General features: G+C 41.9%; 1 protein-coding gene across 1 annotated transcript in view; it reads left to right on the forward strand.

Moving 5' to 3' along the window:
* Positions 1–19,113, forward strand: part of IRS1 (insulin receptor substrate 1) — a 64,262-nt gene extending 45,149 nt beyond the window's left edge. Inside the window, exon 3 of the mRNA XM_010837051.1 lies at positions 17,808–19,113. The gene's annotated coding sequence lies outside the window, so the exon portion shown is untranslated. The remainder of the gene's footprint in view (positions 1–17,807) is intronic.
* Positions 19,114–22,955: the final 3,842 nt, after the last annotated feature.

The raw sequence follows: 22,955 nt of genomic DNA on the forward strand, positions 1-22,955 counted from the left end.
ACTCTGTGTGACCCCATAGATGGCAGCCCACCAGGCTCCCCCGTCCCTGGGATCCTCCAGGCAAGAACACTGGAGTGGGTTGCCATTTCCTTCTCCAGTGCCTTCATACCCAGTGTTAAAACAGCTGTAACTTGGGAAATACTCCTAATTTGAGACTAGTGGTGTCATATGATAAGTGTAAATGTTGGTGTTTCCATGACAACATTTTTTGAGATATTCCCCTCTGCAGACATGTCTGCAGCATGACCAAGAGCAGAGAGCTTCAGTGTCAGGTGCTTTCCTTCCCCTTTCGTTCCTCTTCTGTCCCCCTCCCATTATGGTTTCTGGTGGCTTCTAGCTACTGGATAGAATGAATGAATTGTTCTGTAATTGGCTCAATTGTCAGAGTCTGTGTCACATGTTATATAGTCACCCTCTCATTTAAGCCTTGCTACAGGCTAGTGACTTAGGTGCTTTTAATGGCATTTTACCAGAAACTCACTGATGCTGTTCGAGGTTGTTCAAGTTCCTGCCTCCCCGACAGGTGGCACTGGGGGCGCTAAAGTCTTCCACAGTGCAGTGTCCACGTGGGTCCAACAGCAGTTTCCCTTCCTGTTGTCTCCCAGAGATCTTGGCAAAATACGTTCTCTGTCCCAAATAGTTGGGGTAACAACTTGTGTGAAAGGCATGGCATGTGAACTGCCATGCCCAGTGGAATTAGCTCTTGGAGGCTATCTCTGGCCACCTCATCATTTTCCTGCTATTTCCTCAAGCCACTAGAAATCTATGCTTGCCTTGCCTGGGCTTCTGTTCTAGACCAGTAAACTTGTACCTCCTGGTCAGAGCACACGGTCCAGCCCAGGGAATGAAGCTGCCATCTAATAATGAAGGTGTTGCATTCCTGTGAAACTTCATGGATAGGGCAATGGAATCTGATAACTGACTACCTGATAAATCAGACTGATGGCCATATTCTTGACTCAGGGCTGTTTGCCTTTTTGTAGAAATGGGGATCAATTTCCTACTGCCTGTTGACCTGAATGGAAATTATTAGCACACACAGACTATCTTTTTGTGCTTATTTTTCAGTTTTTCCCAAATGTTGATTCCTTTAAGTTACGGTGGCTTTGCCTCGTCCCCTGATACTATACAATGTACTACTTCTGGGTCTTCCTCTGCGCACATCGATTGTTCTAGGGATGAGATTCTAGCACGTGGAATCATCCTTGTTCTTCAGAGAGATTTTGGAGGATGAATTAATACTCACGGGGAAGTTCAGTTCAGTCGGTCATTCGTGTCTGACTCATTGTGACCTCATGAATCGTAGCATGCCAGGCCTCCCTGTCCATCACCAACTCCCGGAGTTTATCCAAACTCCTGTCCATCAAGTCGGTGATGTCATCCAGCCATCTCATCCTCTGTTGTCTCCTTCTCCTCCTGCCCCCAATCCCTCCCAGCATCAGGGTCTTTTTCAATGAGTCAGCTCTTCGCATGAGGTGGCCAAAGTATTGGAGTTTCAGCTTCAGCATCAGTTCTTCCAATGAACACCCAGGATCGATCTCCTTTAGGATGAACTGGTTGGATCTCCTTGCAGTTCAAGGGACTCTCAAGAGTCTTCTCCAACACCACAGTTCAAAAGCATCAATTCTTTGGCACTCAGCTTTCTTCACAGTCCAACTCTCACATCCATACATGACCACTGGAAAAACCATAGCCTTGACCAGACGGACCTTTGTGGGCAAAGTAATATCTCTGCTTTTGAATATGCTATTTAGGTTGGTCATAACTTTCCTTCCAAGGAGTACATGTCTTTTAATTTCATGGCTGCAGTCATCATCTGCAGTGATTTTGGAGCCCCAAAAGAGAAAGTCTGACACTGTTTCCACTGTTTCCCATCTATCTGCCATGAAGTGATGGGACCAGATGCCATGATCTTTGTTTTCTGAATGTTGACCTTTAAGCCAACTTTTCCACTCTCCACTTTTACTTTCATCAAGAGGCTTTTTAGTTCCTCTTCACTTTCTGCCATAAAGGTGGTGTCATCTGCATATCTGAGGTTATTGATATTTCTCCCGGCAGTCTTGATTCCTGCTTGTGTTTCTTCCAGTCCAGCGTTTCTCATGATGTACTCTGCATAGAAGTTAAATAAGCAGGGTGACAATATACAGCCTTGACATACTCCTTTTCCTATTTGGAACCAGTCTGTTGTTCCATGTCCAGTTCTAACTGTTGCTTCCTGACCTGCATATAGGTTTCTCAAGAGGCAGGTCAGGTGGTCTGGTATTCCTATCTCTTTCAGAATTTTCCACAGTTTATTGTGATCCACACAGTCAAAGGCTTTGGCATAGTCAATAAAGCAGAAATAGATGTTTTTCTGGAACTCTCTTTGCTTTTTCCATGATCCAGCGGATGTTGGCAATTTGATCTCTGGTTCCTCTTTTCTAAACCTCTTTTCTAAGCCTTTTTTAAAACCAGCTTGAACATCTGGAAGTTCACGTATTGTTGAAGCCTGGCTTGGAGACTTTTGAGCATTACATTGGTAGTGTATGAGATGAGTGCAATGGTGCGGTAGTTTGAGCATTCTTTGGCATTGCCTTTCTTTGGGATTGGAATGAAAACTGACCTCTTTCCAGTCCTGTGGCCACTGCTGAGTTTTCCAAATTTGCTGGCATATTGAGTGCAGCACTTTCACAGCATCATCTTTCACAATTTGAAATAGCTCAACTGGAATTCCATCACTGCACTAGCTTTGTTCGTGGTGATGCTTTCTAAGGCCCACTTGACTTCACATTCCAGGATGTCTGGCTCTAGGTGAGTGATCACACCATCGTGAATATCTTGGTCTTGAAGCTGTTTTCTGTACAGTTCTGTGTATTCTTGCCACCTCTTTTTAATATCTTCTGCTTCTGTTAGGTGCATACCATTTCTGTCCTTTATCGAGCCCATCTTTGCATGAAAAGCTCCCTTGGTATCTCAAATTTTCTTACGGGGAAAGTGGAAGCATATTTTGATTCAGTGTGTAATCCTTGATGGCTCAGTGGTAAAGACTGCACTTGCCAGTGTAGGAGATGTGGATTGGATTCCTACGTCTAGAAGATCTCCTGGAGAAGCAAATGGCAACTCACTCCAGTAGTCTTGCCTAGGAAATCCTGTGGACAGAGGAACCTGGCGGGCTACAGTCCATGGGGTCGCAAAAGAGTCAGACGCAATGTAACGACTTTACCACTATCACCACTCCTTTGCGCCTTGAAGTGTGGTCCTCTGATCAGTGGCCCTGGCATCACCTGGGAGCTTGTTAGGAATGCAGAATCTGGGGCCTGCCCCACTCCAAACCTAGAGATTCAGAATCTGCATTGTTAGCCAGATCATCAGGAGACCCTAAGCACGTTAAAGTGAGACAAGCACTGCTTCATTTTCTCTTTGTGATTCATTTTTTCTGTACTCTTCTCTAGTATTGCCTCAACAGTGGAGGCCAAAGTCAGCCGTGGTACTGCCAAAGCGGAAATGTTTTTAGTGAAGTATTCTTCTATCTCAGTTCCTAGTCATACCCAAGATGTTAAAAGATTTCAAACTAAATTGCTGTGTAATCTTCAGTTACGATAAATATATAGTCTTCAGGGGCTTTAGAGGAGGTCTTTTTCTGCTCCGTATTGACGTCCATCACCTAAAGAAACCCCCTGCTTGTAGCTGAGTGACTGGGCTGCCACGGAGCTTGTTTTGCACGTATATATACAGAATACTATCCTATCTTCTTTTTCTATTTTATTTTTCTAAAGAGTTGGGCTATTGAGTTCAATGACTCATGATTAGAAAGAATGTGGGTGGAGACTCCGTCTTACCTCCGTGCTACTACTAACCAGTTTTGTGAGCTCAGGCAACTCATTTAGTGATCATTTTAACTCTTAACTAACCACACGGTCAAGGTACCACTGTGCTCAATTGTTCAGTTGTGTCTGACTCTTTGCAGTCGTTTGGACTGTAGCCCGCAAGACTCTTCCCTATCCAGGGATTGAACTCATGTCCCTTGCATCTCCTACATGGGCAGGTGGTTTCCTTATCTGCTGGGCCATCAGGGAAGTCCCCATAATATCAGCCCTGGGACTGCTTTGACTGTTCTGTTCCTATTAATCCATGAGACCTTTATACAGTGGCTTGATCATGCGGTGGAAGTTGCCTATAGCAATAGGAATGGGGTGTCTAGAACAAAAATTGGGATAATTGTCATCCATATGTATATTTTGCTTAGTCATTGTACCATCCTCCTTACTACTTTGATAGAACTGATAGAACTCTCAGGTGGGAAAAACTTGCTAAGTGGACTTTTTAAAAATTGAGGTATAGTTGATTTATAATGTTGTGTTAGTTTCTGGTATACAGCAAAGTGATTCATAGATATATTCTTTTTCATATTCTTTTCCATTATGGTTTATTACAGGATATTGAATATAGTTCTCTGTGCTATACAGTGGGACCTTGCTATTGATCTGTTTTACATATAGTAGTGTGTATCTGCAAATCCCAAACTCCTAATTTATCTCTCCCCTGCTTTCTCCTTTGGTAACCATGAGTTAGTTTTCTAAGTCTGTGAACTGTTTCTCTTATGTAAATAAGTTCATTTGTATCATATTTTAGATTACACATGTAAGTGATATTGTGTGAGTCACTTTTTGTTGAGTTTTTCTTATATTTCCTGGCTTTGTCTCTGGAACAAGGGCTAATAAACCACTGAATGGCCAAAGGCAGGGGCAGAAGGCCACCGTGGAGAAGGGTCCTAGCTTATTTACTTATGTACAGTGGTTCTCAAGTCACTTTCCTATTGACTTTCTCCAGCTAATGCCTGTAGCACGGGAATTAGCAAAGATCTGGGTGTTCCCAGTGCTTGCACCTCTGTTGAAAGACTCTGCAAGGGCTTTTATTTCTACTGGAAGTTCTCTGAGGTTCCAAGAAGACACTATGTGTGTTAAGTCAGTGGCTGTGTTAGGGTCTCTGTTAGGAACTGCTGATGGTTGGGAGTGAGGAGAGCTGAAAGTCGGAAGACAAGTATCTCTGAAGAATCCGTCTTGGTCTGGACCTCAACCTAGTCCCATTCTTCTTTAACTGATTGTTGAGGAAGGAAAGCGTGGAGAAATCAAGTAAACAGGTAGGCCATTGTCCACTGGTGACTTGGTTTTATGGAAAAAATGTAAGGCAATTTTTGAGCAGAATTCAGCAGAGCTCATCATAGAGCTGTTAATTAAGTGTTAATTATAGCCTGTCGCTGGTGGATAGTAATGGTGAAATTGTGTGGTTCGGTTTTATTTTGAAGGCATTTTGTCAGCAGCTCAGACTACAGTCAAGAAAGAATAGAAGCTATTGTTTTCTTTGTGTATCTTAGGACCGTAGCAGCTTCTGGGGCCAGTATTGAAAAGAGGATCTGTTCTTATTACTATCACGAAGTTTTATCAGAAAAAATCTGTGTCTAACTACCTGGAAATCAATTTGTTCTTTCTGCTCATGGTCTAGATTTTAGAATTTTGAACCCTAAACTCTCTTACTGATGATGGTACATGTTCCCTGCCCGCTTCTTCCACCTCGTGTGTTATTTTTCTTCAAGTTTAAGTTGAGGGAAAACAGACCTAAAAGTGTCTTCCTGGGAACACATCTTATATTTAGAAATTCCAGTTGCTGTTTCTATCTCAGTCTTGTACTTTGACTATTTTTTTTTTTTTTGGTAATAAATCATCTTCCAAGGTGGATATTTATTTCATAAAGTGAAAACAACGTGTGGGAAACAGTTTTGTGACTTAGGAGTCGCCCCTGAGAGAGCAAAGTTAGTGGATTTAATTTAAAAGTTGACTAACTCTGGAATAGAGTTGACCTAATCCTTAATTTTTTTCCCCCTCCCAGATATTTGAAGGGCAATGAGCAGGACTAATAGTCACAAGCCACATAAGGAAACTGTCTTCTGCTTCACAATGTCCTTCTCTTGTTATCTAATGGAGTTTTGCAAGTGACTGTGAAAACGAGGTGTTTTCTCCACTTCATTGTACTGTGGAGGCAAAATGAGATCAAATGACTCATCCAAGACCAGACAGAAGGTCCTGGCTCGGCTGGGCAGAGATACAGACCTGGGAGTATTCAGATGCATTTCCTTGTGGGGTTGATCTGTCTCCTGTGGGTCAGAATAAGAGGAGCATCATCACACCGTGATAGTCTTCCCCTAGATCTGTTGCTTTGGCCTCAGCAATCCTGCTAATCTAACGTCTTCAGTCAGCTTTGTTCCCTGCATCCAGAAGATTCCTGTTTTCCTTTGGAGCAGGGACAGAGGCAAACGCGGGGTAGGACTGGTTAATCAGATTAACTAGATGTCTTCTAGGTCATGAGGCTGCAGGACTCAGTAGAGGTAATTTCCCATCAGTGATAAGTTGGGAGCACCCTCGGGACTCAAGTCATGGTGTGACAGTCAGAAATAAAGCCTGAGAACCAAGAGCACGTCTTCCCTCTGATTCTTCCCTAAAACTGGTGGGGATTCCAGAAACAGCTGATAAGCATGTGTATGTCTTCCTCCATTTCCTCTGCTATAGCAATAACTTCAGAACAGGGTTCCTCAGACTCAGCTCAACTGACAGTTGGGGCCAGGTGATTCTTTGCTGTGGGCTTCCCAGGGGACTTAGTGGTAAAGAACCCTCCTGCCAATGCAAGAGATGCAGGTTTGATCCCTGGGTCGGGAGGATCTCCTGGAGAAGGAAATGGCAACTCACTCCAGTGTTCTTGCCTGGAGAATCCCATGGACAGAGGAGCCTGGCAGGCTACAGTCCATAGGATTGCAAAGAGTCGGACACAACTGAGCGACTAACACTTTTCACTTCTGGTCTCTACTTACTAAATACCAACAGCTTCTCTCTTACTTTAACTCCAACTGTGACAACCAAAAGTGTTTCCAGGCATTGTTAAGTGTCCCTTGAGGGGGGAAATTATCCCTACCCATTCAAATTGAGAATTATTGCTCTAGAGACTTCATGGAATACATGGAGGCAATGGCAACCCACTCCAGTACTTTTGCCTGGAAAATCCCATGGACGGAGGAGCCTGGAGGGCTGCAGTCCATGGGGTCACTGAGGGTAGGACACGACTGAGCGACTTCACTTTCACTTTTCACTTTCACACATTGGAGAAGGAAATGGCAACCCACTCCAGTGTTCTTGCCTGGAGAATCCCAGGGACGGGGAAGCCTGGTGGGCTGCCGTCTATGGGGTCGCACAGAGTTAGACATGACTGAAGCGATTTAGCAGCAGCAGGAGGTCTCAGGCGTGAGAAGTGGGCTTAGCCCCACAAGTACCGTTTAGCTAAAGTCCAGGTGACTTTTGCCTGGTACTCCAGTGGGGCTGGGGATCACCTTCACAGACCCCATTTATTTCCTTTGGGACTGTGATTACCTCAGAGCCCCCAGTAAATATTCTTCATAAGAATTCCTTAAGAGTTGTCACTACATCTTCATTAAGAACTTGGCCCAACTGTCTTCAGAATGCTTCTAGTTCAGCCCTGAACTGGCATGAAGCACTTAATTCAGCATGCTGGTAGGGAATTTTCAGCAAATATCATTTTCCAAGTCAAAAATGACAAGGCTGAGATGTCCGATAATGGAAGAAAAGAGGGAAGAATGGACACAGTGGGCGATGAGACTTGAAAGATGAAAATGGAGGACCAGGAGCTTGGGGTCAGTGCATGAAAGGTCAGCCCCCCTTTTCCACTGGAAGAGCTTTGCCCCCTTATCCGAGACAATAAAGAAGTGTTTGCAGTTGGTTAGAAATATGCATCACTGCTTCAAAGACCTTAGAGATGTGAGTGATGTGTCCATTATCAATTATTCCAGATCACCCTTCTGATGTCTTCCCTTCCTTTTCCAGCTGCCAACAATTAGACATGTGCATCTGGCAGCAATTTCAGTTTTTCGTCAAGTTCCTCAAGCAGCATTGACCTCACTCTCCTGTTCAGTTGAGAGATTGGGGAAAAGAATTCGGAAGCAACAAGCACTCAGTCCCTTCCCCAACAATTAGAAACATGCTTTAGCACCTGGAGAGAGTGCCTAAGAGTCCCAGTGACCATCCATTTAAGCCTATTCATGAGAACTCTTTGTAAATTCTTTCATGCATAAGTCTTTTCGTTAGCTGACTTAGATAGGGTGGGGATCTTCAAGCTTCTAATTTCTTCCTGGCAAGCAGCAGAAGTGGCCTTTCTGTGACATTTCTGTAGATGGCATCCATTGAAGAGCTGCTCAAAGACCTGTTGATGCTGTTTATCCCAGTGTTCAACTGGAGCTGTTCCCTTTGTATTCAGTAGGTAAGCAGGTCTTTGTCTTGTCTGAAGACAAGACTTTTTGTCTAAAGATCAAGGACTTCATCTCACAAGGTCCTACTTTTAGCATTTTACTGCTACAACTTTTACTACTTTTATGTTTTGTTCTGGCCTTTCCCCCATACCCACCTCCTTTCTGAAGTAACTTTTCTCTCTTCCCAAGACACCTCCTAATCTTGACTTCAGGTTCGGTTCTTGGCCGCCATCTTGTCTGTGGCGTCCCTGTTGCTTCCTTCTCCCACCAGGACATTTTTGTCTGCCATGTATTCGGATTATCAGAAGGGGATAGGAGATCCAAGGATTTCTAGTGCTTCATGAGAATAGTACCAGTAAGAGTTAATGTCTGAGGGCTTATTATGTGCAAGGCACAATGATGAGAACTTTTCATGTGTTATCTCGCTGAACCTCAAGAGATGACCCTATAGAATGGGCACTGTTAGCCTATGTTATGGGTGACAGCACAGAGGTTTACAAGAGTTTGTAACTTGCCCAAAATTATGGAGGGAAGAGAAGCAGGAGAAGAGAGAATGTACATTCTTAGTTCTTTTTTTCTTTTTTAAGTTTAACTTGGACATAAGTCCTGAGTTAAAATTGATCAGTCTAAAAACATGCAACAACCGTGTAATGGCTCTATCTTCATTCTCAAAATAACCTTTGTGGGTGGAGTGTCCTAAACTACATTTTAGAAGGCAAGATTGCTTACAGGTTATTTGCGTATCACTCAGGTAGTGGCAACTCAAGGGAAAGAGTTGGTTTCAGAGAGTGTTCTTTCATTATTTAGGCTGCTTAAGGAAAAAAAGAAAAACAGCTCACTTAACTACATGGTGCAGTAGTAAAGAATCTGCCTGCCAATGTAGGAGATGCAGGAGCGACGAGTTCCGTCCCTATGTTGGGAAGATCCCCTGGAGAAGGAAATGCAACCCACTCCAGTATTCTTGCCTGGGAAATCCTATGGGCAGAGGGATCTGGTGGGCTCCAGTCCCTGGGGTCACAGAGAGTCAGACATGACTGAGTAACTGAGCATGTACACACATATTTAACTGCCAAAAATCCCAGATGAATTCTTCCCAACACTTCCCCTTGATATACTCAAAGCAAAAAGAAGGAAGACAAAGGCTAAATCCTTTTTATTTGTGATTTAGAATGATGTGTTTCAGAAGATGTTAATCAGATGCGTGTAGTAGGGAAAGTCCTCTACTGAGTTTGACCTTCGTAGGACCAGCTGGCAATGGCCCTGCTCTCTGTTAGGCCAGTTTAATGACCAAAACACCTACAGGAGGGAGATCAGGGCCACGTGGCTGCGGTACCTCGTGGTTCCTTTGAAAGATGCTTGTACAATTCAGTACATTTTTCTTGCATTACCAAGTTCTTCCATAAAGTCAACCACAACCCATATTATCGGGGACTCCGACTAAAACTTGTGGTGAGTAGGAAATAGATTAAACACAGGTTTTCCCTTTTCTCTGGCTGCCAAAAGTGATGTCAGTGGCGTTAATGATCCTTGCCTCAGCCCTCTGCAGACCTACGGCCGTCTGTGCGAATACTTGTTCTACACTCTTGTTCCTGGGCTGTTACAAAAATGCTGATGATGGCTGATAATGAACAACTGAGCAGCCGGACAGTTACTCGAAGGTACACTCAGGCGCTTGCTTTCTTTCAGTTTATGAGAAGACTCTAGGGAGTGGGCAAAGACTGTGACGTCTATTTAGTGTTTAACAGCAAAAAATAAAGGCAAGGGGATGAGGTTCACCCGCTTTCCTTTTGCCTGATTAATAGAAATGGTTTTGCAAACACTTTTTACTCTCTCTACACCACATTGTAATTGAAGTGATTGTCATTTAAGTCTACAGATTTGTATCAGAGCCAAATAAAAGCTATGTCCCATACTTCTGAACATGACACAAACAAACAAAACTGGTATGAAATTACAGTATAAACCTCAGAGGTGCAATTGTAATTCCTGTTGGGGAGAATATACTGCAGAAAGCGCTCCCATGAAAGCGGAAGAAAGCAACTTTTATGACCTTCTTCCTCAGGTAGGGAAGATGAGATCATATTATTTTCATGTCTTCAAGTAACAGGTTTATTTTAGTTGAGCTCTTTGAAAATGAAAACTTCCTGTCCCCCATCACACGTGATCTGACTTGAAATGTTAGAGGGATTGTTTCTCTGACTTCCTCTGCCTTGATTGTCTCATACTACTACATGGGGATAGATTAGAATTTTGGCAGAAGAGAGATTTGAGGCATTTGGGTTCACATTTAGTGGGGGAGACTATTAGGGTGTTGACACCCCCTTTGCTTTATGTTTTAATTACCTTTGGCTTTATCAGCATGCTCCGTCTTTAAGAAAAATATGGGTAGTAACTGAAGTGATTAGTCTTTGGCTTCAGAGATTTCTGAATATTTATTCAGATTTCCTTAGTAGATCATTGATGGAATACTTTTCATGGTTGAGGACCATATATTGTCATTGTTTAAATCGGCTTCTCCATAAGTCCCTAGCCTTCTTGAAAGGTTTCCAGAGGCTTCCGTCTTCTGCCCCTTTGTTGCTGGGGAAGGAGAAATCCAGCATCACCCGGTCCAGCCTCACCCGGCTGGACCACAGCAGGAGCCCACAGGTGCGATGGGCAGGGTCTTGGTCCCTCCCTCTCTTCTTTCCTGTGCATAATACGTGTGCCTGTCTTCATTGGTGGTCTCCTGAAGTCACCAGCCCTGCCAGAAGGTCTTTCCCTGGGACAAAAGGGAAGCTGGAGTGAGATGGCCTCTCACATGTTGGCAGCTCTCCCTGAATTTCTTTCCTTGGCAACTCTGCGCCATGGAAGGGCTGGCCAGCAACCGTGTTATTTTCACCAGCCCTCCCCCATGTGACTTGCACTGGGCAAAACTGCTATTTAAGCAGCTCCATTAAAGCACTGGCTTGGCCGGTCGGTTACCCTTTGCCATTTAAGACCATGAAACCAAGTCTTTCCAGCTCACTTCTGGCCTATTTTGAAAGAGGTTGGTTACCTTTCTTTAGCTAAAATGACTGTCTCCTTTCAACATAAAGTAGCAAATACCTTGGGTCTTACTTCCGACTTGACTTCTTGAGTTCAATCCTCACTTGATTTTTTCTTCCTTCTTTTTGGTGATGATGGTCTGAAGGCTTTAAAAGAGAATGTTTTTTCACTACTTAGATCTGTCTTTTCCCAAAGTCTCAGGTTGCCCGCACACTTCAGTAGTACCTTGTGAAAAGCAGAGAGACAGTCCCTCTGGCCCACACTTGAAGCTGTCTGGATTTAATTCTCTGTTCCTTGGGTAGCTGGGCTGGTAACTCTGCTTCCGCCTTAGATGCTACCGTCAAGCGCGCTTGGTACAAGCCAAACTCTGAGCCAGGAAATTCTTTGCATAAGGGCTTTCACCCAGTCCATCAGACAGATCCCTGCTCTTGCTTATCCATCTGAGACTGCATGGTACACTTCGGGGACTATAAATGTATTTGATACTGATGATTTAAAAAAGAATTACTGGGCCTGTTTTTCAGGTTTCAGGTACACTTAAAAACAGTAATTTTGCAGTGTTTTCTAAGGTGTTTTATTATACGGAAGTGTTCTAGAAGGCTCGGTCAGCTTTAAATTGGCCATGTGTTGTTCAGTTGTGTCCAACTCTGTGACCCCATGTGACCCCATGGAAGCATGCCAGGCTTCCCTGCCCTTTACCATCTCCTGGAGTTTGCTCTAACTCATGTCCAGTGAGTCAGTGATGGCATGAAACCAGCTCATCCTCTGTCGCTCCCTTCTCCTTCTGGCCTCAAACTTTCCCAGTATCAGGGTCTTTTCCAATGAGTTGGCTTTTTTTGCATCAGGTGGCCAAAGTATTGGAGCTTCAGCTTCAGTTCTTCCAATGAATATTCAGGGTTGGTTTCCTTTAGAGTTGACTGGTTTGATCTGTTTGCTGTCCACGGGACTCTCGAGAGTCTTCTCTAGCACCACACTTCAAAAGCATCAATTCTTTGGTGCTCAGCCTTCTTTATGGTCCAACTCTCATATCCATATGTGACTGTGAATTAATTGCATTAGCATCAGTGGGGTAGCCGAAGAAATAAACTGTGGTCATGGTTAGTGGTACACAGTTGAATATAACTGTGTGAAAAAGAAATGAACAAATCTGGGAAGACAGGATAGAGAGAGAGATCACCGGTGCCGTGTTCAGCATCCTGCAAGGTACAGAGCTCCCCACCAACCTCTCTGCTCTCACATCCCTTCCACCTTCTTTCTTTTTCTAATCCCAATCAAAGGTAATCTTCTCTGAAAGGAGTTCCCCTATGCCCCCACCAGTTTTTCTAAATACTTTGCATGTGCCATTTCCTTAAGGACTTAGGCATTTGGAAAACAAACCCAAGAAGCCAGAGGGTTTTTGGTTGTTTTTTTTTTTCCTGCTTTTAAATCATCATACTTCTCCCCATACACAATGAATTGGGAGGATGGGAAAGGGGTTAAAATACCAAGAAGGTTTAAAAAGTTGGTTAACATTTTATCTTATCACAGATTTTTCAGAATGGGAAAGATCTAAATATTAAATCTATTAAAGCACTATCTTCCTCGCTACTTAAACATCTTTGACATTAGATATAGAATATTAAAAGTTCAAAATTTTTAAGTAAATAGTAAAATCAGAACCATAGCTAAATAGTAGTTTTCCTTAGGTGACAGGAATTATAATGATTATAATGAATTATGTTTATTCCTTCCTTACATTTACTGTCTCTTATAAATTTTCTTTATTATGCTGAAGGTTTTTTTGTTTTCAGTCACAGCTGTTTATGTTAAGCGAAAGAGAAATATGCTGTTTGACACATTTCTTCAAGTGGAGGAATTTATTTATATGAATTTTTCTAGTTGAGTCTACAGTGTAAGATCTCAAACAATGATCTCCATTGAAGAAAAGTCATTACTATAGTCTTTTTTTTTTCCAGCCATAGTTGGATGAAGAAGAGTTTCTTTCTGGCTACATTTTAGTGCATGACAACAGCCAAGCAACTTACAATATTTTTACTTCTGTTCTCTTAGTAAAGTAGAAAGTGGTGTTCTAACCAGGTATTTCAACTATGTTGCACTTAATAAGTTGGCAGGAAGTTTCAAGGTGTTTAAATACAAGATGAAAACTTTTAGACAGTGGGTTTGACTAAAAATGCATTGCTGAAAAGGAGCAGATCCTTCTTTTGTGCTTATATCATAACTGTATGCTGTTTCAGCTGCTCACCCAGTGGAGACTAATCAGTAGGCTGAGACAGTGTGAAAGGAAGCAGAAGCTTTATTTGTTTTTCAGCTCTAGCCAGCAGAGTTTAAGTGGGTCGAGTCCAGGAGATGTAAATTCCTACTGGATACAATAATGCAATAATCCATAGGTCTCAAGTAGCATAGTCAAGTGTTGACTTATTTGATAATGCTTTAAAAATTGCATTTTTCATTACTGGCAATGGGATTAGGCGGATTTTATCCTGTGAGAAGACACATGCGGACCATAGATGCTGATGTGGTGATGAAATTTTTGTCAAAATGTAATTTCCTGCTACTAAATCTTGTGCCAGGTGCATCGTATTTCTGGGTTCAAAAGTTATTCCCCAGTGATGTAACTCGAGAGAATAGATCACAGGAACATCACCATTTGATATTTACACAGTTCTTCTCCAAGGATATGTTTTGCTTTTTCTTGTTTCCAGTTTATGAGTGCTACAAATGAATTTTTGTAAAACATCCTAGCAATGTTTGCCTTGTGTGGTTGATTGGGAGTCTTGAAATTGTGTATATAAAGTGCATTAAACACACATTACCCATGTCTTCTTTTTCAGTATGTATTACAGTCTTTACCATTGTATTTGTGGCACTCAACAGATGTTTATTGCATTTAATGACTGTGGGAGCTTAGAATGGATGGGTATATTTCCAAGTTGCAAAAATGTATGAATATACATTCATAGATGTGTATTTTTTTTTCATTTAGTCACTATATCATGCCATGCATGCAAATAAATTTGCATGGTTGCCCTTCTTCAAGTGGGTTGCTTTATTCAAGCTCAGCCCTTATGGATTGCAAGTAGTGGTAGGCATATAGACAGATAAACTGAAGTCCCATGAGGCATCTGCTAAGGTCTGTCTGTAAAGTTAAGACAGTTCCTTTCCAACAAAACTCTACAGTGATGTTTTTGGAACTTTAGTTTTGGAGTTCTTTGGCTTTAGATAATACCTCACTGGGAACCATTACCCAGCTTAATCAGCTCTTTTATTCACCATATTTGGGTCTCAAAGCTTTTTGCCTGTCTCCAAAGATCAGATGTGCCCTCCAAGGGCCAAACTGGCTGCTATAGAGACCATTCAAAAGGGTATGCCCAAAGCTGAGAAGGCAGTTGCAAGAAAGAAAGAAAGGGGACTTGAAGAAGGCATTCCAAAAATGCTTTGAACAATGCTGCATGCTTGGAATAAGTATGCAGATCTGAGGTGGCTGTGCACAAGAGTCCTCACTGAGGATCTTTGTGAAAAATCTGTCTTGTTTACTCAGTAGCTAAACTTTATGTACGGACACACACACACCCTTGCACAAAAATAAACTGGGCAAACGTCAGACTGTGCCTTTAAATTTTCCTCTCTTGCTTATCGATAGCTTCTGCTCCTGTCCCCTCCACGTCAGCCTTACCTACCGCTTTCTCACTTATTCCTAGACCAGCTGGCACTGGTAGGTTGCATTAGTGACTGAGGCCTGTGTTGATCAGGATTTATGATGAAGGCTTTGAAAAGTAGTATGCCAAAATTTTTTGGAGGGGACGGTATATGATGGAATTGATATATCCTTTGATTTCCTGCCCTTTGACCATACTACTTGTGGAAAATTACCAGGATGGTTTCAAGGGTGCAAGGGTATGTGTGTGTGGTCCACAGCAATAGATTTCAGCCTCCAGGGACTATATATTTTTCTTTTCCTCTCCTCAAAGGGGCCCCAATTTCCACCCTTGTGCATCCATGCAGGTTGGCACGTGTGATGACACCGCTGGTTATAGTCTGTTCCTGTGCTAAGCTGTTCATTCAGCTCTTCTGGATAAGAGCCAGATGTAAAATCAAAAGCATACCCTTGACTTTTTAAATTGGCAGCATGTTTGTCTCAAGCCTTTTAATAAAACATGGCCTTCTTACCTAATTTTAGGATGTATGAAACTGTGTTAAGCTGTACATAGATATCCTGGTAGGAACATTTTGATAGATTGCAATATAGGTTCAGAAGAAACTTGAAAGTAAGTAAGATCTCTGGGGTTTTAGAAAGGCTAGGTTATTGTTTCACTTGTAGCAACCACATGAAGTAAATCCTGTCTCTTTGATAATAAAAGAGATAAGCCTAGTGTGGTTTTTTGTTTGTTTTTACCTTGATGTCTCCATGTCAAGTCTTTATTTGTAAGTAGAAACATAGACTTTATCTGTTATTTAGGGCTGAAGTTAATACTGTGAAATGAACAGAAATCTCTTAGTAAAACTTGAATCCTTACCTGGTAAATTTCAGCTTACCTGAAAGCGGTTTTGTAGACGATCAATGCTGGTGGGTCCCAGCCATACTCTCCTGCAAAGAGGACAGCGAGGGGCAGAGGGGAAAAAAAAAATTTGTATTGGTCAACATTTACCTTGTGTGGACTTTCAGGTCTGCTGCTGCCCTTGTCATGGACATGGATCATTACTGCTGTGTGCTGATCATATCACAAAGCACGTCCTTGTGGTCCCTTCACTTATTTAAAGATGTCTTGGTCTGTCATTCATGGTGCCTCACCACTACACAACCCGCGTTTGTAGACGTCTCTCCTCTTTCCCCTTTGCAGATACCCTGTGTTCTGACAAAACTACCTTCCTCACTTGGCCTAACCAGGGCTGTGTGCTCATCCCCCCTGGGCTTATTTTGTCCTGTGCCCTCCGTGGGAAGTGTGCCTTGTCCCTTTCATTCCTTCCACTCATATTTAGTGAGTTCCTGCTCTGTGCCAGCACTGAAACACCATTTCCACACCTCCAGACTCTTCCATGGCTTCCAAACCAAGCCAAGTGTGTCAGTGAGGTGCTTCCTTTACGCTCCCAGCTAGAAATGTTCTTCTCTCCTCTGTACATCCAGGGCAGGAGTCCCTAATCCCTGGACCATGGACTGTTACTGGTCTGTAGGCCATTAGGAACTGAAACACACATCAGGCAGTGACTGATGGATGAGTGAGACAGGGAAGCTTAATCTGTATTTACAGCTGCTCCCCGTTGCTGGCATTACTGCCTGAGCTCTGCCTCCCATCAGATCAGTGGCAGCATTAAATCCTCATAGGAGTGTGAACCCTACTGTGAACTGTGCATGCAAGGGATCTAGGTTGCATGCTCCTTATGAGAATCACTTCAAAACCATCCTTTCTCTGAAGCCCTGGAAAAAATTGTTTTCCATGAAACTGGTCTCTGATGCCAAAAAGATTGGGGACCACTGATAAACAGCTTTTTGCCTATTGTACCTTTTGTGGAATTCACCCTGTTTCAACTTTGCATTCTCTATTTGTGAATGAAGCTTACCTTCCTTGCTAGAATTTCTGGAAAGCAGAGCCTATAACAGAATTCACCATTGTAGCCTTGGTAGTACTTAATGCAACCATTTACTTATTTGACAGGTATTTATTGATTAGCTCTGCTGTGCCTCCTCCTTCTTAGGACATCCTATAAATATTGATGTTTCTATAGATACCTTTTGGATGCGTGAAAAATAAGGCTCTCAGAAGGACTATCTAATGTTAAGATTGAGAGTGAATGAGACTTTATAAGTTTGAGAAGGGGTCTACTCCTAAGGGGAATGGGTAACACTCATTGTGATCTGACTTTTAAACTGCGTAGAAGAAATGTTGTGTTTCTGCCAGAATAACTTATCTCTGTTAGACCTAAATTAGAACCCCCTTTTTAAATTTAATGATTAACTAGGTCTCTTTTGCTTAGACATTCTTTTGCATCTAGAATTTTCCTATCAACCAATGTCAACTTAAAAACCAATTTCAGATTTTATAATGGGAAAACCCTGCAACTTCAAATTCTAAAATCTCCATTTGACTTTTAATCAAAAGAAGATTAAACATAGCCTGATGGTAACCTGCTTACCATATTTTGTAGTTGTTTTATACAAAAGCTTCAGTGGACGTTTTTATTTTGATCATAAGAACATCAAAGTGTTCTGTGTTTTTGTGTTGCTAAACCTCTGAAACCTCCAAACCACATCGATTGGTTTGCTGACTTAATATTGACTATTGTGACTTTGTGATTGCTTTAGACTCTTGCATTTTAAAAGAAAAAAAGAAGTTAAATACAGTTTGTTTATTTTTCTGAAGTACTCAGTACTGCCTGTGCCTGTAACTTCAGTTTATCCATGCTGTCCCGCTGTCCCTTTTTAAAGAAAAACGCTAAAGAAGTGATTGAACGTGTGTTTTGAGATGCTGATGATGACGGATTCTTTCATTTTTCTTTTCAGAATGAAGACCTAAATGACCTCAGCAAATCCTCCTTTAACTCATGGGTACCCAGACTCTAAATATTTCATGATTCACAACCAGGACCTCACATCTTCCTCCTCAGTAGATGGTACGATGCACCCATTTCAGTTTGTTTACTTTACACAATCCTCAGGAGTTTGTTGACTGAACTGCACGTTCTATATCGTGCCAAGAAAAAAGCACTGTGACACCAGAACAATGAGTCTGCATAAACTTCATCTTCAACCTTAAGGACTTAGCTGGCCACATGAGCTGATGGGCCACCGTGCCACAAGAGAATGAGTTTACGCTCATTGCATTTACAAGACACATTTCATCTGCTGCTGAAACCGTGTACGACAGAGCATCATTGTAAATTATTTCCTATGGAACTGTTGCGTTGGGTGGAGAGAGTATTAAATATTTAACATAGGTTTTTGATTTATATGTGTAATTTTTTTAATTAAAATGTAACTTTTCTTACAGCACATCTTTTTTGGGGGGGATGTGGAACTGAGGTATACAGTGTTCTATTGGAAAGAGTGGAGCAAATGCTTAAAACAAGGCTAACAAGAGTAGAATAGGGTACGATCCTTGTTTTAAGATTGTAATTCAGAAAAGTAATATAATAAGAATCATAGTGCCATAGATTTTGGTTCTCAATTGTATAGTTCTATTTGCTGATACTATCTCTTGTAATATAGCCTTGATGTTGAGCTGAGATCCTTACAAGAATTGATCTTAATTTTGTATTTTTTTTTTTTTCTGTAAGGCAATAGGCCATGTTAATGAAACTGAAGAAGGATATATTCTGCTGGGTATTTTCAAGTGTCAGCTTAAAATTGGCAATTGAATGGAAGCAAAATTACAAGAAAAGGCAATCAGTGTCTTCCTTTGTATATACTGTAAAGAGGAGGAGACATGGGTGATCCCTTTGAATCAAAAGCTCTCTTTGGAATGAATAATGTGGGTGTTTGTAAATTCTGGAAATTTCTTTCTATTCATAATAAACTAGAGACTGTTGATCTTTTCTTCTCCCCCTTCCCCCACTTCCTGTTCCATTGCCACCAAATTTTTTTTTCCTGTTGCACACGTTAGGATCTTTCATTTCCTGCATTGTCTCAAAAAAGATGTAAGACAAGTGAGTGCTTGTCTTTCATTTCTAACCAGAAATTAAAATTCCAGAACGTGTCTTTTACAATGACCAGGGCTACATTGTCACTTTTCCTTAAGACTCTTATCTCATGTTTTCTGAGAACGTCCAGTGTAACATTATTTAACCAAATGTAATTTGGTCCATTCGCCCTGGTGGCTACTGGCCTGTGTGTGATTAGTTAATAAAACCCAGGGTGCAGAGAGCACATCAAAGCATAATGACCTGCTAGGGAAACATCTAGCCAGCAGTGAAAATGTTAATCCTTTTCTTGTTTGGAAAGTACACACATCTTGGAATTTTTCCTCATGAAAGAGAAATGGCAATGAACATACTAAAAGAAATTGCCTACAGAGTTTTGAATCTTTTGATCAGGAAACTTCCTAAAAGTTCAGTGAATTAAGTCTAGTATCAGGCTCCCCTGGAGTCCGTGTGAATGCTCTATCAGGAATCCCCAGCCTTGCTGTTGAGAGGAGCAAGATTTTCTTTCACTGAAGGGTTGAGCTCCCTGGTTGGGGGAGGGGTTGCCAGGAAGGGGCCAGGGTTGGGGGCCATCGCAGTGGCTGCTTATCAACGGGTCAGGGACCCCCACCCCCACCCCTCACTCTACTCCAAAGGGAGTAGGGATCAGTGGACCCCTTCACCTGCTGAGGCCCGTGTTACTGTTAATTCAGCCGGATGACATGTACCTCACAGACTCTTGTACAGTGTTCACCATTGCAGATTCTAAGCATTTGCATGCTCATCAATTTCTAAGATAAATACGTCTGTAGTCATAAGAACCCATTGTTTTCAAGGAACTTGCTGAATGACATCATTTCCTATTAGGAGACAACACCACTGATTTTTAAAATCTGATATGAAACGGTTTTGTTTTTGTACCCTTTCATGAAAAAGACTTTCTTAGTCAAGCTCTTATTTTTCAAGTATTGTGACTCATACTCTAGCTTGTGTAGGAAGGAAGCAAGCTGTCCCACTCTCTTCCCTTGAGGACATAAGTAGTCAAGGACAGATATCAGTGAACAAAGTCAGCCCCACCCACTTTCCTATAAAGGTGGTTATTTCTCAAGGAACCTAAACTTTGAATATGTATTACCAAGGTACCTCTTTATGTGGGATTATTAACATATTTTGGGTGCGAACAAGAAATGAACCAGACGGGAAAAACATCTCTTGGTTTCTGTTCCTCTCATCTGTTTTGTTGAGTCATGTAGTATAAAGGTAAGACACTCCTATTTAAGCTGTTTCTAGTGGTCTCTGAGCTGGGTTTGCTGGTAGTACCAAACTTCACCCGTTTAAAACTGGAAGTTGCTGGTATTTAAGGAAAAAACTTATGCTCTGTCTCCCTGAGGGGTTGACCTTCAGCTGCTAAGTCCTTGTATTCAGTTCTTATTTGGGAGACTTGGCTTTTATCCGTTTCAAAGTATTTGTCAGCCAGCCAAGGGCTTACATTAATGAGACTTCTAGTGGCCTCTGGTTAACCTATAAGTTAGTGGCTTTTTCTTCATGAGACCAACCTTTCACAGTGTTCTTTCTTAGAGACTTTAGGCAGAGTTTTAAAATTCTCCTTTGTAGAAAGAACAAATATGTTCCATGACTTTGATGATATCTTTATCCTGGGGGGACAAAAAAGTTCTAGAACCAGCTAAAAGTGAAGAGAATCCATTAATGATCAACCACCTGAGTCAATAATGACAATTCAGTACTGATGTTACATTTGTGGCTATTTCTTGCTAACTTTCAAAGGTCAGGGACTCTCTTGACGAACTGACGTTGACTGCAAAAACTGAATTTTCCAAAAATCATCTAACCAAAAGTAGTGATTTTTAACTTTTCTTTCCCTGATGCTTGCCTCCTAGCTGTCTTTTAAATCTGAGATCTTTAAAGTGTTAAACAGTTTTACTAAACCGTAAGAAACAGTATTTGACAATGCTGAAGCCCTGTTTTGTTCAGTCCTGCATCTTGAATGCAATATGCCATGTAGTTGAAAACTGATTTTTATTTACTACAGGTGGTTTCAAAGTGGGGCGGGGGGCGGTGGAAGGTCTCATCCACTGAAGACAGAGCCACAAAAAATGAGATGAATGTACAGTGTTCAGCTGCTTTGGCAGAGCTCTGTGGGTTGGTCTGTCACACAGGGAGGCACTGAAACTAGAAACACTCCACACATTGAGACCTTGACTGGGGAAAGATGAGACCCTCTGGAAGGCATGGGAAGGAGAATGGATGGAGGCCAGATAGAAACTCGATCCTTTGCGATGACTTGACAGGAGAGTTAGCGTTCCTAGGACCTCGTATATGTTCGTTGGAGGTAATGCTGCATTTGTATAGGTTGCTGAGAAATTCGAAAGGAAGAAGCATAGGCTTCTAGGGATATGAGGACATAGGACCTTGCCAACAGTAAGAGAAAAGACTTTCACTCTGTAAGCTTAGTCATGGAGGGCAAGTAGAGCCTTGTAATCAGTAGACCAACAGGTTAAGCACTTGGTGCCGTTGGTCATTTCTAAAGCTAAGCCAGAGAGGATCATGAGGGTCCCTCCACAGCTCTAGAAATCAGTTTACTAAGGGTGTACAGACAAGGCATGGGTCAGATAGCATATTGGGTTTCTTGCCTACTTGTAACCAGAGCATCAAATTAGATGCTGGGAGGAGATGGAATGATATTGGAGGTGTTTGACCCTAGTTTTAATGAGTTTATCAGTAATCCAGAGCTTAGAATTAGCTCATATGATTAGAAAAACAAAGGCATGGCTGGAGAGGTGTCTTCCTAGTTTGTTGATGGCATCTGTGATGTGTATACCAAGAGATCTTGGTATTATAGACTTTGGCTATTCACCTCTCTCTCTGTTTTTTTTTTGTTAATTTCCTCAGTGTTAATCAAGATGCCACATGATAGGATAAATTCAGTAAACAGAAAAATGTGTCTGTATGGACATCTTTAGTGCTTTTTTTTTTCCTTCTTGTTAGAATTTTGCTATTGGCTTAAGAATATAGTTCCCGGAACCATTTTTCTTACAAAGTTCTTTCTTTACACCTCTTGGCTACAGGGTGGGCCAAATTAAATCCATCTATATTTTTTCATTTGATGTGTGTGCAGTTAGGTTTATCATCTTAAGATGGTGGCGCTGCTTCTGGTGCTACTTCATCTGTGTTCAAAAGGACCAATGCATGGTCTGTATTGCTACCAAAACATTTACTGTATATATGTGTATACCATATGTATGATGTGTATGTAATGGGTACCAGGCCAGGTCTATATTTTTATTTAGATTCACTTTTTCCAAGTTTTCTTTAGAGTGTTATGCTTATTTTTCAGTTTTTCTTTCCCCCCTGATTCTGTCTGGTACTTAGAACTGTAGTGTCTTCATCGTTAATTAAAGAAAACTGTCTAAATGAATTCACGGATGTGAATGCTAGTGATCCTTCATGTTTTCAATTATGGGACATGAAACAAACTGCCAATTAAAGTTTTCTGGGCCACTTGATTGGGTAAGAGCAGTGTACACTGTTTAAATGCTTTAATAAATGATTTTTGAATGGATAGATTTACCTCACCCTGTCCCTCTTCACCTGGCTTCCAATGGCCAAGAGGATAAAGAAAAAGACCTCTGAAAAGACAGACTAGGAGTTGCTTTTGGTGGTGGTGAAGTAATGGGAAGAGAGAGAGGAGCAAAAATCCATCCTTCCTGGAGTAGAAAGATATGTGTTCTGTTGCTGTGCTGAGTTGCATCCAACTCTTTGAGACCCCATGGACCATAGCCCACCAGACTCCTCTGTCCACGGGGATTCTCCAGGCATGAGCGCTAGAGTGGGTTGCCATGCCCTCCTCCAGGGGATCTTCCCAACCCAGGGATCAAACCCAGGTCTCTTGCATTGTGGGCAGATTCTTCACTGTCTGAGCTACCAGGGAAGCCCAAGAATCCTGGAGTGGGTTGCCTATCCCTTCTCCAGCAGATCTTCCCCACCCAGGAATTGAACTGGGGTCTCTTGCATT

Source organism: Bison bison, unplaced genomic scaffold, assembly GCF_000754665.1.
Source record: "Bison bison bison isolate TAMUID 2011002044 unplaced genomic scaffold, Bison_UMD1.0 scf7180017864068, whole genome shotgun sequence".
In the NCBI taxonomy this organism is placed as follows: Eukaryota; Metazoa; Chordata; class Mammalia; order Artiodactyla; family Bovidae; genus Bison; species Bison bison.